The sequence below is a fragment of the Pelobates fuscus genome, chromosome 1, assembly GCF_036172605.1.
Source record: "Pelobates fuscus isolate aPelFus1 chromosome 1, aPelFus1.pri, whole genome shotgun sequence".
NCBI classification, from domain to species: Eukaryota; Metazoa; Chordata; class Amphibia; order Anura; family Pelobatidae; genus Pelobates; species Pelobates fuscus.
In genome coordinates, this window is record NC_086317.1 from 177,262,069 (window position 1) to 177,278,931 (window position 16,863).

At 42.0% G+C, this 16,863-nt stretch overlaps 1 protein-coding gene across 1 annotated transcript in view; it reads left to right on the top strand.

Moving 5' to 3' along the window:
- Nucleotides 1-16,863, top strand: part of PACSIN1 (protein kinase C and casein kinase substrate in neurons 1) — a 114,892-nt gene that overhangs the window by 76,850 nt on the left and 21,179 nt on the right. The window lies entirely within an intron of this gene.

A 16,863-nucleotide genomic window follows, 5' to 3' on the forward strand; every position in this document is an offset into this window, starting at 1 on the left:
TTGAACATCTGTATGGACTCTGATAAAACCACTTCTTCAGGCAGAGAATTCCACATCCTTATTGTTCTTTCAGTAAAAAAACCTTTCCTTTGCCTTAGACGAAATCTTCTTTCTTCCAGTCTAAACGCATGACCTCGTGTCCTATGTAAAGTCCAGTTTGTGAATAGATTTCCACACAATAGTTTGTATTGGCCCCGAATATATTTGTATAATGTTATCATATCCCCTCTCAGGCAACATTTTTCTAAACTAAATAGGTTTAAATTTGTTAACTTTTCTTTATAGCTGATATATTCCATTCCTTTTATTAATTTTGTAGCCCGCCTCTGCACTTTTTCTAGTGCCATAATATCCTTCTTTAGAACAGGTGCCCCAAATTGCACAGCATATTCAATATGTGGTCTTACCAATGATTTATAAAGAGGCTAAATGATATTCTCGACCCTTTTTCATGCATGACAATACCTTACTGGCCTTGGCCACTGCTGATTGACATTGCACATTGTTGCATAGTTTGTTGTCTATAACAATTCCCAAGTCTTTTCGTGTGTTATTATCCCTTATTCGCTTCCATTAAGGGTATACGTTGCTTGTGTATTCTTTACGCCGAAGTGCATAACTTTGCATTTTTCAACATTACATTTCATCTGCCACTTGAGTGCCCAGTCCCCCAGTCTATCTAAATCCCTCTGCAGCAAAGCAATCCCTCTTGCTCACATTGTATTATTTTACAGAGTTTTGTGTTATCTGCAAACACTGAAACATGACTTTCAATGCTGTCTTCAAGATCATTTATAAACATGTTAAATAGAAGGGGTCCCAGAACAGACCCCTGAGGGACACCACTTGCCACTTTTGTCCAGCTTGAAAATTTACCATTAATGACAACTCTTTGTACTCTGTTTTTAAGCCAATGTTCTACCCAAGAACAAGCATTTTAATCTAGACCGATTTCCTTGAGTTTGAACACTAATCTATTGTGTGGAACTGTATCAAATGCCTTGGCAAAATCCAAATAGATCACATCCACTGCAACACCCTGATCTATACTTCTACTTACTTCTTCGTAGAACGCAATCAAGTTAGTTTGACATGACCTGTGCTTCATAAAACCGTGCTTATAACCATGTTCTTCTCAAGGAATTCTTGAATATTATCCCTTAATAACCTTTCAAAAATTTTCCCAGCCACAGAAGTTAAGCTCACAGGTCTATAATTTCGAGGCAAGGATTTTGAACCCTTTTTGAATATAGAAACCACATCTGCCTTCCTCTAATCCTCCGGAACACTTGCTGAAAGAAAAGAATCTTGTAAGATTAAAAACAGAGGTTCACTTATTTCTAAACTTAGTTCCTTAAGTACTCATCTTGAGTTAACCAATTACAATTATTCTGCATGTTTTTAGTAGCAATCATTTGCACATCTATTGCCATGGGGTCTTCCTTAATATATACGGAGGAGAAATAGTTATTTAAAATTCCTGCCTTTTCCTGGTCTGCCCCAGTCTCTCCGATGGCAGGAGCTGAGAGTCATGTAGGGATCTGCATGGTTGGGTTGCTTGAGGAGGCAGGGGGTTAATTCTGTGCGGAAGTCCTGGATCAAGGGAGTCCTGGATAGTCTGCCACTGTTCTGTGCGTAAGTCCTGGATAGTCTGCCACTACTCAGCCTATGTCTTTAAGGGTTGTTCCCGGGCTTTGTAATCCGTTCGTGGACTCACCAGCTCCGACCACCAGGGCTGTGTGCTGTATGTATACCGCTGTCTGCTTGCTGAGGTGTGGGCGGACTGTCCTGTTCCCAAGTATAATGTGGGTCCCTCACGGGTGTGAGTGCAGGCTCTTCCCAGCTCTCAAGGTTAGCTGTTCCGTGCTTACATGTTGGAGTGCGGCTTGTTGTACTTTGTGCCGTGTGGTAGTCGCTGTCGGGCGCCGTCACGTGTGCCCCTGCCCTCAGGAGAGAGCATCTTCTCCTCCGCCATATTTTTTGGGGGGCGCGTTTGGTCTTAGCGGTCCCGCTGCTTCGTCTGTTGCACTTGACGATCGGGTCTCGAGGGTGTAGACCGGGATCACCCCCCCGGTCCAGAGGGGGGGGGAACGGGGCCGGTATACCCGCGGGTCCGACTCTAAGCCCCGAACGGTAAGCGGCAGGGCAGCGGCCGTCCGCCCCGCTCGCCTCCGGAGTAGGCCTTGGGAAAGTCGGGTATGATTTCTCCTCCAGGGGACTGTAGCCTGTTGGGCCAGCCTCACCCTGGATCCAGGGCTCTCTGCCCGGCGAGGACCACCGTTGCCGGCAGGTTTTGTGCCAAAATTAACGTAAATATAGTTGTTTCTGGTTGTAGGCAGCAGGAGCTGGTCTCGCATGCGACCAGCCAGCTTGGCGGTCCGGCCCCGCCCCCCCTTTTCTTATTTTTAATCTCTTGTTTTACTTCTTGTAGGGCATGGGTGAAAGGCTAGGCGATGATTGGCAGATTAAAAGTCATGGAATGTGGCAGGCACAATGAAATGGGTGACTAGGAAAGAATTATGGAAAAAGATGTCAGTGGAACTTGCAATGTATAGAAACATAGAAACATAGAATGTGACGGCAGATAAGAACCATTCGGCCTATCTAGTCTGCCCAGTTTTCTAAATACTTTCATTAGTCCCTGGCATTATCTTATAGTTAGGATAGCCTTATGCCTATCCCACGCATGCTTAAACTCCTTTACTGTGTTAACCTCTACCACTTCAGCTGGAAGGCTATTCCATGCATCCACTACCCTCTCAGTAAAGTAATACTTCCTGATATTATTTTTAAACCTTTGTCCTTCTAATTTTAGACTATGTCCTCTGGTTGTGGTAGTTTTTCTTCTTTTAAATATAGTCTCCTCCTTTACTGTGTTGATTCCCTTTATGTATTTAAATGTTTCTATCATATCCCCCCTGTCTCGTCTTTCCTCCAAGCTATACATGTTAAGATCCTTTAACCTTTCCTGGTAAGTTTTATCCTGCAATCCATGAACCAGTTTAGTAGCCCTTCTTTGAACTCTCTCTAAGGTATCAATATCCTTCTGAAGATATGGTCTCCAGTACTGTGTACAGTACTCCAAGTGAGGTCTCACCAGTGTTCTGTACAATGGCATGAGCACTTCCCTCTTTCTACTGCTAATACCTCTCCCTATACAACCAAGCATTCTGCTAGCATTTCCTGCTGCTCTATTACATTGTCTGCCTACCTTTAAGTCCTCAGAAATAATCACCCCTAAATCCATTTCCTCAGATGTTGAGGTTAGGACTCTATCAAATATTCTGTACTCTGCCCTTGGGTTTTTACATCCAAGATGCATTATCTTACACTTATCCACATTAAATGTCAGTTGCCACAACTCTGACCATTTTTCTAGTTTACCTAAATCATTTGCCATTTGGCTTATCCCTCCTGGAACATCAACCCTGTTACATATCTTAGTATCATCCGCAAAAAGACACACCTTACCATCAAGACCTTCTGCAACATCACTAATAAAAATATTAATGAGAATGGGTCCAAGTACAGATCCCTGAGGTACCCCACTGGTGACAAGCCCAAGCTTCGAATATACTCCATTGACTACAACCCTCTGTTGCCTGTCACTCAGCCACTGCCTTACCCATTCAACAATATTGGAATCCAAACTCAAAGATTGCAGTTTATTGATAAGCCTTCTATGTGCAACAGTGTCAAAAGCCTTACTGAAATCTAGGTAAGCAATGTCTACTGCACCACCCTTATCTATAATTTTAGTTACCCAATCAAAAAAATCAATAAGATTAGTTTGGCATGATCTCCCTGAAGTAAACCCATGTTGTCTCTGATCTTGAAATCCATGTGTTTTTAGATGTTCAACAATCCTATCCTTTAACATGGTTTCCATCACTTTCCCCACTACTGAAGTAAGGCTTACTGGCCTATAGTTGCCCGACTCCTCCCTATTACCTTTCTTGTGAATGGGCACAACATTCGCTAACTTCCAATCTTCTGGGACTACTCCTGTTAACAATGATTGGTTAAATAAATCTGTTAATGGTTTTGCTAGTACACCACTAAGCTCTTTTAATAGCTTTGGGTGTATTCCATCAGGTCCCATTGACTTATTTGTCTTTACTTTTGACAGTTGAAATAGAACCTCTTCCTCTGTAAACTCACGTGTAATAAATGACTAATTTATCCTTTTTTTTAACAGAGGTCCCTTTCCTTCATTTTCAGCTGTAAATACCGAACAAAAATATTCATTGAGGCAGTCAGCTAGACCTTTATCCTCATCTACATACCTTCCTTCTTTTGTTTTTAATCTAACTAATCCTTGTTTTACTTTTCTTTTCTCATTTATGTATCTAAAAAAAGTTTTGTCCCCCTTTTTTACTGACTGTGCTATTTTCTCTTCTGTGTGTGATTTGGAAGCTCTTATAACTTGCTTAGCCTCTTTCTGCCTAATCTTATAGGTCATTCTGTCTTCCTCACTCTGGGTTTTTTTATAATTACTAAATGCTAACTTTTTGTTTTTTACTATTTTGGCCACATCTGCGGAGTACCACAGTGGTTTCTTGAATTTTTTGCTTTTACTGACAAGCCTAATGCAATTTTCTGTTGCCTTCAGTAGTGCAGCTTTTAAATAATCCCATTTATTTTGGACTCCATTTAAGTTGCTCCAGTCTGATAATGACTCCTTTACACATATTCTAATTTTAGAAAAGTCTGTTTTTCTAAAGTCTAAAACTTTTGTTTTTGTGTGGTGTGACTCAGTCACTGTTCTTATATTAAACCACACTGACTGATGATCACTGGATCCTAAACTTTCACCTACAGTAATATCTGATACCAAATCTCCATTTGTTAACACTAAATCTAGTATGGCCTCTTTACGAGTTGGCTCCTCAACGACTTGTTTTAGAGACAATCCCAGTAGGGAGTTTAGAATATGTGTGCTTCTGGCACAAGTAGCTATTTTTGTTTTCCAATTCACATCAGGAAGATTAAAGTCACCCATGGTGATAACTTCCCCCTTCATTGTCATTTTAGCTATTTCTTCAACTAGTAGATTATCTAACTCTTCAATTTGTCCTGGGGGCCTATAAATCACACCTACACGGACTACTGTGTGATTACCAAATTCTAACGTAACCCAAATGGACTCTATGTTCGTCTCACTAACCTTTATTAGGCTAGATTTTATGCTATCCTTCACATACAGGGCCACCCCTCCCCCTTTCTTGCCTTCCCTGTCTTTTCTATATAAAGAGTACCCTGGTATTGCTATGTCCCAGTCATTTTTTTCATTATACCATGTCTCAGTAACAGCGACTAAATCTACACTATCAGTTGCCATTATTGCCACAAGTTCATGGATCTTATTCCCTAAACTGCGAGCATTTGTAGACATGACTGTAAGCTTATCATTTTTTAACACACTTGCTACAGGCACCTTCTGTCCTTGTTTTGGGGGACAATTGGATTGATGTTTTATCACCCTTTTGCCCCCCCCTCCTAGTTTAAATACATCTTAGCAAAACCTCTGAACTGCTCACTGAGAACATTTGTTCCCTTTTGAGAAAGATGCAAACCATCTTTTTTGTACAGTTTATTTCCGTTCCAAACAGAGCTACCATGAGCAATAAAGCCAAATCCTTGCTCCCGACACCATTCACCAAGCCACAAGTTAAAGTCCCTAATACGCATCCGCCTGTCATTCTGAGTGTTATGCACAGGCAGAACTTCAGAGAATGACAGTGTGGAAGCAACCTGCCGTATATCATTGGCAAAAACACTAAAAACTTCCTTAACCTCTGAAACCTCATTGCAAGCCAAGTCATTTGTCCCTAAATGGACAATTACATCCAATTCACCTTCCTGCTTTGCTTGCTTAACAATATTACGGTATGCTTGGTTTGGAATGCCCATTATATGTCTGTCAGGAGGAATGCCATGAGCAGCTAGGTATTATGGGAATGGCAGGTACCATACAATGAATGACTAGATAAAGAGACACTATAGTCACCCAGACCACTTCAGCTCAATTAAGTGGGCTGGGTGCCAGGTCCCTCAGGTTTTAACCCTTCACATGTAAACATGTTTACATTGCAGTGTTAATCCAACCTCTAGTGGCTGTCTTCCTGACAGCCGCTAGAGGCGCTTCTGCGACGCTGGATGCGAAATTCGCATCCAGCGTGCAGAACGTCCATAGGAAAGCATTAAGAAATGTTTTCATATGGACTTTCATATTAGAATACACGCGTGGCTCCTTCAGGCTCAGTGCCTGAGGGTGAGTGTCCCCCAAGGATGACATAGTGTCAGGAAAATGGGTTTGTTTTCCTGACACTATAGTGATCCTTTAAGAAGGACTGGAAATGGATGACAGGGGACATGAAATGAAAAGGACACATTTTTGCAGAGAAGTAAGGTTGAAGATGTGAATACCCATGAGTGGGTCTAATCAGCACTAAAATAACATGCACAATTGCACAATATTTTGCTACCGTATATACTCTAGTATAAGTCGACCCGAATATAAGTCGAGAGACCTAATTTTACCACAAAAAACTGGAAAAACGCATTGACTCGAGTATAAGACGAGGGTGGGAAATGCAGCAGCTACTTGTAAATTTCTAAATAAAATTATATTCCCAAAAAATTATATTAATTACATACTTATTTACAGTGTGTGTATATAATGAATGCAGTGTGTGTGTGTATATAATGCAGTGTGTTTGTATGAATGCAGTGTGTGTAGTGTGTGTATGAATGCAGTGTGTGTAGTGTGTGTGTATATAATGCAATGTGTGTGTATGAATGCAGTGTGTGTAGTGTGTGTGTGTATGAATGCAGTGTGTGTGTATGAATGCAGTGTGTTTGTGTGTGATGCAGAGTGTGTTTGTGTGTCTGATGCAGAGCCTTGGTGGGGGGGTGGGCATTTTTATTATTTTTAAAAAATTATTATTTTAATATTAAATTATTTTTTTTATATATATTATATTTTATTTTTATATTATTATAATTTTTTTAAATATTATTAATACCGTATATACTCGAGTATAAGCTGACCCGAATATAAGCCGAGGCCCCTAATTTTACCCCAAAAAACTGGGAAAACTTATTGACTCGAGTATAAGACTAGGGTGGGAAATGCAGCAGCTACTGGTAAATTTCTAAATAAAATTATATCCCCCCAAAATTATATTAATTGAATATTTATTTACAGTGTGTGTATATAATGAATGCATTGTGTGTATGAATGCAGTGTGTGTGTGTATGAGTGCAGTGTGTGTGTATGAGTGCAGTGTGTGTATATAATGAATGCAGTGTGTGTGTGTGTATGAGTGCAGTGTGTGTGTATAAGTGCAGTGTGTGTGTGTGTGTGATGCAGTGTGTGTTTGTGTATGTGTTGCAGAGCCTTGGTGGGGGGTGGGCATTTTTATTATTATTTGTATTATTATTATTATTATTTTAATAAAAAAAAATTGTTAAATTATTTTTTATTTTATTATTATTTATATATTTTTTTCCGTCCCCCCTCCCTGCTTGATACATGGCAGGGAGGGGGGCTCTCACTCCCTGGTGGTCCAGTGGCATTGGCAGTTCAGTGGAGGGGGGCTGGCAGGAAGCTCTTACTTACCTCTCCTGCAGCTCCTGTCAGCTCCTTCCTCCTCCGCGCCGGTCCGGTCAGCTCCCTCTGCAAATCCCAGTGTAAGTCTCGCAGCCGCGCTATGACCACGCGGCTCTCACGAGACTTACACTGGGAGCTGACAGGGGAGCTGACCGGACCGGCGCAGAGTAAGTAAGAGCTTCCTGCCAGCCCCTCCTACACAGCCCCTTGTCTGTATTATGGCAATGTAAATTGCCATAATACAGACATTGACTCGAGTATAAGTCGAGTTGGGGTTTTTCAGCACAAAAAATGTGCCGAAAAACTCAACTTATACTCGAGTATATACGGTATATTATTTTTATTTTATTTACATTTTTATTTATATTTTTTTCGTGCCCCCTCCCTGCTTGTTAGCTGGCCAGGGAGGGGGGCTCTCACTCCCTGGTGGTCCAGTGGATGGGCTGTAGGAGGGGGCTGGCAGCGAGCTGTAACTTACCTTCACAGCAGCTCCTGTCAGCTCCCTTCTCTCTCCTCTGGTCGGCTCCCTCTATAAGTCTGGCGAGAGCCGCGGGGTCAGAGCGTTGCCACGGGTTACCATGGCAACGCTCCGCGCGGCCGCGAGGCTTACAGTGGACCCGTCTCTGTGGGTTGTAGGGCTGGATGGGTGCCCGTTTCGGGGATTTTGCCTAGATTTAGTTGTTTCAGTTGGGAGACTGTAGAAATGGCGTCTCGTGCCGTGTGATGGCAAGCCCCGCCCCCCAGTACAGATACATTTTAAGTTTACCTTTGCCATGCCTACTTTTTCTTATCAGCCCTTTACTTTCAGCCTCTCATTTACTAGACTATTAGTGTTTGCATAATCCTGGGTCATCATATTAATATTAATCAAGTTCAGAAACTGCCCACAAAATAAAAAAAACTGATTTCTGTCAATGTATTGTTCTCCCAAATGCAGTGGAGACTCATTTGATATTTAAGGTCAACTGTCATCAAATTTTCACTTGTCATTTTGCATTGAATGAAACTTAATTTTTTATTTTATTTTTAATTATGTATAATGATGTATATTTTTTTTTTGAGAAAAGTTTTTCTATCTGCCTGGGCAGCCATGTTGGGTCAAAGTCTTCTGTTATCTGACTTTGACCCAACATGGCTCCCCAGGCAGATAGAAAAACCTAACTTGCCTGCTACGACTGGTTCACACGGAGTATTCACAGCAGCAGTCAAGTTAGGCTGAGCAGCAGTTGGTAAGGTAACAGTAGGCTTTCACTCAACTCTGCTCGTTCAGATAAAAAAGTGGCAAAAAATATCAATATACATCATTATAAAAAACTAATTATGGGGGGAGGGGTCGGGCCGCAGAGACGGCTGGTGGCCATTTTCAGCTGCTCCGCTTTTGGATCCCACAAATCAGCCAGAAAAACTCAAAATACCGCATTACCGGCTGCAAGAGCGACAGACTCCATAAAGGGAACCGATAAGCTCCACACAGATACCAATCTGGAGCAAAAGACACCCGGTAAATGGAGTCATGAGTGGCTCGGGCCCACCCACGGGCTCCCACACGCACCACAACCATGTTGCTAAGGCCGGCCGGGGCCTGCTGGAGAGGCGCCGACTCCCAGCCAGAGACCGGAGGGAGATATGATGCGGCCCGGCCCCCCCTCCCGGATGCCCGGGCGGCGGGGCTACTAGCTATGATGCTGGAGAGCTCACCCCTGGGTGCACTGGCAGCCCGTGATGGGGCCCCCATGGCTACAGAACCAATGGACTGGACGGCCCTGACTACCCACAGCAACAGTCTGCGACTGCATCCCGAGCTAAAATGAAGGGACTTAAGCTCACCATACCTAAGCCATACTATACGGCTGTGGACTCGGCCCCTGGGGTGACTGGCCACTGTCGTGCCTCCCGGGCTACCTGCATGCTGACAAGCTGGATCCTTCGCCTCCGGGTTAGGCGGGGGGCCTGGAGAGCGTTGTCCCCACCATTGTGAGCGCTGTGGGGCAGGACTGTGCTGGCCTCCGACGGACCGGTGGTCGTGAGGCGAAGCGACTGTCTTCCTCTAAGCGTCCGATGTTGGGAGAGACATGAAGAGGTATCTGGCTAGACCTACCAGGGTTTCCCTGGCGCTGGGGAGGTGCAGGAGGCACAGGATCTGCAGATTCTAAGTCGGGGGGGTCAAGCGGACACCCGGTGCTTCCGAGTGCCCACAGTGCCGCAAGACTTTTGGGGGACAGCTGGGGGGGATGGGAGAGGCCGGGAAACCACGGGAGACGACCACTAAAAATAGGCTAGCACCTCAAAGCCCAAGTTGCAGACATATGTGTTGTGGGTGGCTGGGGTGGCAGTGCAAAAGGACTGAGTATGATGGGGAAGAATAAAGGCGACTAAAGCCGGTCGGAAGCTGAAATGCCACTGGGGAGGTGCAGGGGAGAGTGGCCCACAGATCTTTTAGGGGGGGGGATCCAGGGGCCTACATTGACCACCGAGTGCCCACTGTGACATGGACAGCGCCGACAGAGGCAGAAAAGAATTTGGGGGGTGAGGGGGACGCCTGCATAAAATCTGAGAACAGCCATATCCAACCAATGTCTATGCACTGTTCTGAAATGTTATTGCATGGGGGGAGGGGGTCCCTCATCTATTTTATTTGATTTATAAAAATTTTTATTTATTTTTTATTTTACACGGCCGCACGTGCTAGGCATAAGGTCACTAGAGGCACAGGGCACAGCCCTGTTAATGCCGGAGAAGGGATCTTCACGTAACGGGCCCCATTATTAGTATACTTGGCTCCTACCCACAGGGGTGGTTCTTTTGTTTGTTTGTTTTTTTTTCTTTATTTTTTTTTTTCCTTTCCTTCTTCCCTTTACCCATTTTCAAAACATATATAACCAACGCTGCCAACTGATCTCCTTCACTGCGCAGCTATATTCATAGCCACGTTTTATAGTTTCAATGTTTTATTATGCCAAACAAAACAAACGTATCCATGATATATTGTAGAAAGGCAGGAGACACTTTATGAGACCCACATCTAGAATGTCCGTCATAATTACCCATTTTTCATGCAGTTCGACCAGGTTTCCGGAAATGGCCCACTTTAGGTCATAGGCATTATCGAGCAGTTAACTTTGGTTCCACACGAGCCCCTGTCACCACGCGACACACGCCACTAACCAAACAGGTTACATCTATAAGATATACACTCGAATTACCTAATAATTATGGGCCTGCACCCTTTTATTTCTTATTTTTACTCGTTACCTACCCATGAGCGCAGAATTCTATGGCTATACAGCCTACAAACCTGGTTAAATGCAATCACTAGCCAAAGCTTACACGAAAGCTGCCAAGTTAATGGGCTTTTACATTAGCAGCTCCAGACATAACTCTTACATTATTACCAGGGCACACCTTTGGCATCCAGGATTGCACACCATGCACCCCTCTCGAGAGCAACTCTGATATAAAATTTTCCCTTGGTAACCGACACTGCCATCTGCTTTGCCGTTAAGGGCGTAATGAGTTATACACGATGATAACCTGCACATATGCTTGTTAACTGTATTAGATTCAATTCACATGTCAAATATTTGCATAACATAAATTTATATGCCACAGTAATTTCAGTCTATAAGGACGCATGCTACTGATCTCAGTTACATGCTGCTTCTGAAAGCGGTAATGTTCCTTAACGCTCAACCACGGACGCTTACTGGCACTTTTCCTGCGGAATGTGCCATAATTGGAAAATGTAATGCCCTTCTATGCTTACTCGCTGATGATATGTAAGTTTGCTTTCTACTGACTGATTTGGCCTCTGCGAAGGCTCAGGAAAAAATGCCTTTCTATATTGCTGTTTGACTGCCTTAACTATAACACAAATAAAAACCATTTAAAAAAAATTAAAAATAAAAATAATTATAGGCCAGTGATCTCAGCAGACATATTTTGTTGAAGCTCTATTGTGCACGTTTTATGTTAAGTGGTTACGTTAAAGCTTAAGCGAAACATGCGTTATAAAATATATATAACATTGCCTAATCAAAAAGCGTTATCGAAGATTATTGAACATGCTTAAACAGTAGACGGACAGGATTAAATTCCCGCTAGAGCTGCGATCATAGTCTTTCAAGCCTGTAGGGCTTGTGACATGGGGTGCAATAAAAGGAAATGAAGTGGAAATTTAGTAAGGCAAGACTAGGAAGCACACGGTTAGCGTAACCAAGATAAGGAAATGCACTGGGTGCCTGCTCAGCCAGGTGTTGTGACTATCACATTAGGCATTAGTCATGTGGCATTGTGGCAATACAGCACTAATTGTATGTGTAGTGTGTTCAGGCTAGGTACATATGTCTGAATGGAGTTTGACTGAGTACTTGTTAGTAAGAGTATGTAGACATTGCTAGCATTGAGCTTGCTATATGGGTACAGGCTTAACTGCGTGGAGTGGCTGCTTTAGGGGAGAGTTATAGCAAGTTGGTATAGTAGGAGTACGGTAGGGTATAGATCAAAATCGCTGGGTGACATTCGACAACTCAAGGGTTCAGTCCCAGACCCCCATGTCCCTCAGCCATCAAGCCTTAATAGTGCTATCTCAGCCCACACCAACCCGACAGTGGAGAGGCAAGAGTCCCAAAGACCCCAGCAAGGTTCCCTTCCCGCCCCAGACCTTGTGACATGCCTTGTAGGCTATCAGAGTCTCACTAAATGTCCCATTCTTCCGGGGCTGCTCGCCCCGCCGGTCCCGAGCTGGTTCGGAGGCCCATGTGCAGGTCCCCCTGCTCCGGCATGATCTGCCGCCGCGTGTTTGGCCTCTGGTTAGTGTGGTCGCCGCTGGGGGTCGGGGTTTTGCCTTTCTCGTGTGTGAGCTGCGCACCAGGGCTTTCCCTTTCTAGACCCTCCGCCCAGGAGGGCTGTTGCGAGCCCCGGACTTCGTGGGATCTGGGTAGGTACCCGCTGGGTGGGTTCTTCGTCTTGTTGGCTGCTCCGAGATGGGGGCAGTGGATGTTCTCCGCCTCTTGCTTGCCCGGAGGGAGGTAGCGTCCGGAGTAGTGGTCTCGGCCTGCTTCCCTCTGTCTCGAAGTTTCTGCTAGAACGCACAGAGTAAAGCGTCCAGCCGCTCTTCGAGTGTCCCCTGTGAGCCTTGTGTTGAGCAGTCCAGCATGTCAGCCGCCATTTTGCCCTCAGAGTCAGAGCAGCCAGGATAACCCCCACCACCTGGGGGGAGGATACGGGATTCCCAGCCACTGCCGTTTTTCGGATAGCTGGCAGTGAGGTCGGCCGCTGCTCTCATGCCCGCCACCGTTGGTAGGCCGCAGGTCATCGTTACATTCTCGTTGCTTTTCTGCGTATGGGAGCTCCGCCGGGTGTAACTCACCAACCTTTTTTTGCAATCAAATTCTCTGTGGTGGTTTTTAAAATGTCGATTTGTGAGACTTTTAACAGATTCTCATACGGAGCTCTCTCTTGGTGCGACCTGTTAGCTCGGCAGCCGGGCCCCAACCCCCGCCTAGTTCAGTTTTAAGTGAGATTTAAATATTTTTAGCTACCAGTGCATGTCTGTGAAGAGAACTGGTGCTGTTTTTTTGCTACATTTCTTATTCGTGTCACAGCGTCTGCCACTTTCCCAACCATTGCTTTGGCACAATCACTGCACACATCTACACATTTGTCCCAATTTATACTGTGTGTGTGTTCATGAACTTCTGGATACAGTTAAAGATGTTCTCACCAGTGGTATAAGTTTTCAAAGTTTCAGACAGAAGCAAGTCTTCTTCAATCTGTTTGTTAAAATTATATCTAACAAAAAACAACTAAACTGAAAGTCCTGCAACATCTTTGGACTCATCTAATTGCAGTGAGTACCTATCACATTGATGCAGTCGAGAAATTAGTTCAGTATGGATGTCATCAGCAAGATCATGAATATGGCGCAGAACTGTGTTGTTGGAAAGTGGCACAGCTTCAATTTTTTTACTCAACTTCTCACTTAAAATACATGACACTATTTTTTTTGCACATGGTTTTATTAGTGATTCCCCAATTGTGAGTGCTTCTCCTGCAAGTGCTATGCAGTAACTCATTCTGTAAGAAGCCTCTGTGGCTTTTTCATTAGCATTTAGAATTTTTTTGCTCATTAATTGTTTACTCTTCTGAAACTTCTTTAGCTTTCGTTTAAAAAAGTCAGTGTCTTTATCTTTGTACTCTGCGTGGTTTTTCTCAAAATGACAACGTAATTTAGCAGGTGCTAATGAACTGTTTGGCAATATTTTATTGCAAAGTACGCCTTGTGCTTCAGGACAATCTTCATTTCTGCCACTTGTGAATCCAAATGACAAGTAGCTATCATCATATTTTCTTTTCTTTGTTTGAAAAGAAGATGGATTGGCATTGTGTGCTTTTCTTTTTTTTTTTTTTTTTTACTTGTCACTTGTCTCTGCTATTTGAGGAACAGTAGATACAACTATTTCGGGCATGGTTTCAGGATTTTTAGTTGTATCTTCTTTCTCAGTTTCTTTAAGTGCCAAACAAGTAGAAGTAGTAATATTTTTTCTCTGAAGAGTTCAGTGCATTAACCAGCTTTCCAAATTCATGGTTGTTTATTGTTAAAAAAAACAACAACAAAAGAGTTTAACCCCTTCAGGACCGGCCTGTTTTTGCGATGTTTGTACGTTAAGGACCAGAGCAGTTTTAACACTTTTGTGGTGTTTGTGTTTAGCTGTAATTTTCCGCTCTCTCATTTACGGTTCCCATACAAGTTATATATTGTTTTTTTCAGGACAAAAGGGGCTTTCTTTACATACCATTATTTGTATTATGTCCAATATTGTATTTAAAAAAAATAATAAAATATGGTGAAAAATTAAAAAAACAAACATGTTTTTGGACTTTTACTTGAAAAATCTTTTACTTATCTACAAAAGCTAATGAAAAAAACTGCTAAATAGATTCAAAATTTTGTCCCGAGTTTAAAAACACCCAGTGTTTACATGCTTTATTGCTTTTTTTTGCAAGTTATAGGTCTATAAATACAAGTAGGAAATTGCTGTTTCAATATATATATATTTTAAATGTATCAATAGTGACCTTGTAACACCGTTATCTGTCATAAATCCCCGAAACACACCTAACATGTACATATTTTTTTAAAGTAGACAACCCAGGGTATTCAAAATTGGGTATGTCCAGTTTTTTTTAGTAGCCACTTAGTCACAAACACTGGCCAAAGTTAGCATTTATATTTGTTTGTGTGTTAAAAATGCAAGAAACGCTAACTTTGGCCGGTGTTTGTGACTAAGTGGCTACTAAAAAAGGCTGAACATACCCCATTTGCAATACCTTGGGTTGTCTTCTTTTGCTAATGGTATGCCATCATGGGGCTAATTCTCATTCCTTGGCTACCATACGCTCTCAAAGGCAACCTAACCAATCCGACAAATTTCAATAAAAAAAAAGTAAAATCAAGCCTTATATTTGAATCTGTAACTTTCACAAACACTATAAAACCTCTACATGTGGGGTACTGTTATACTCAGGAGACTTCGCTGAACACAAATATTAGTGTATCAGAACAGTAAAATGTATCACAGCAATAATATCCTCAGTGAAAGTGCTGTTTGTGTGTGAAAAATGCAAAAAACGTCACTTTCACTGACAATATCATCGCTGTGATATGTTTTACTGTTTTGAAACACTAATATTTGTGTTCAGCGAAGTCTCCCGAGTAAAACAGTACCCCCATGTACAGGTTTTAGGGTGTCATAGAAAGTTACAGGGTTAAACATAGTGCTAGCAAATTAAATTATCTGGACTTTCGGCCTGGGTTGGCAGGCAGGTCCCTCAAATTGCAATCATTAAAATTACTTAATTAGGTAAAAATATTACATAAATACACATGTAGAATTTTAATATATATACATATTTATATATTTGACGTCTACGTGTATATTTATGAAATTATTTATGTAATTATGTATATGGACATATGTATATTTCGTATTGTTTTTATTTATTTATTTATACATAGATATATATATCATTACATTCTAAGTATATTTTGATATAAATATATATATATATATATATATATATATATCAAAATACTGTTAGAATAAAATTGCATATATAAATATTTTTTTATAATTATTAAAAATTATTTTTTATTTTTTGTTATTTATTTTTATTAACATATTATTTGTATTTTATAATAATATATATATACCATATATATAGCAATTATATATATTGTATATATTCGTGTGTAATTTAAATATAAGTGTATTTTTATATTAATATACGTATATATAAATATAAAAATACACTTAATATGACATTATATATATGATACATAAACATATATTATATATAGATATAATACATGTATATATATCATATATATATATACACATATTATTTTATTTTTTTTACACTGATTTTACACTGTTTTTTTTAACTTTATTTTTTGGATTTTTCACTTGCAGGGAGACTGCCTGTCAGCACAGACAGTCCCCCTGCAGGCAGATACACAGACACCTATTGCGGTCATGTGATCGAGTGATCAGATGGCCGTTGGGTCCTGATCTGCCGAGGGGGGACTGCCCGGGCAGACAGGCAACCCCCCTGGACCGGGTGGAGCACTGATCGCCGCCGTGGGACCGACGGCGATCAGGTAAGTAGCCCCAGACCGTTATGACGGTTCAGGACCGTCAGCGGTCCAAACGCACGTTTTACCGCTGACGGTCCTGAACTGTCAGCGGTCCTGAAAGGGTTAACACTTTGAAAAAATACAGATCTCACAACCTGACTGAAAAGGATGCTGATTTTGATAACGCTCTTAGAAAGAACTGAAATTATGCAGGATTTGTGAGTTAGACGTGGAGCAAAAAGATTTGAAAACTTTGAAAAATACAGTTAACAGTTTTTTGCCCCTCACAGAGTCTCTCAATGCCCCGGGTAGAGCCTTGTAATGTCCCTATCAGAGAATTTTAATGTCCCTTACAAAGCCTTTTGATGTCCCTAGCAGAGAATTTCAATGCCCCTGACAGAGCCTTTTAATGTCCCTTACAGAGCCTTCTGATGTCCCTAGCAGAGAATTTCAATGTCCCTCAAAGAGTATTTCAATGTCCCTGACAGAGAATTTCAATGCCCCTGACAGAGAAACATAGAAACATAGAATGTGACGGCAGATAAGAACCATTCGGCCCATCTAGTCTGCCCAATTTTCTAAATACTTTCATTAGTCCTTGGCCTTATCTTCT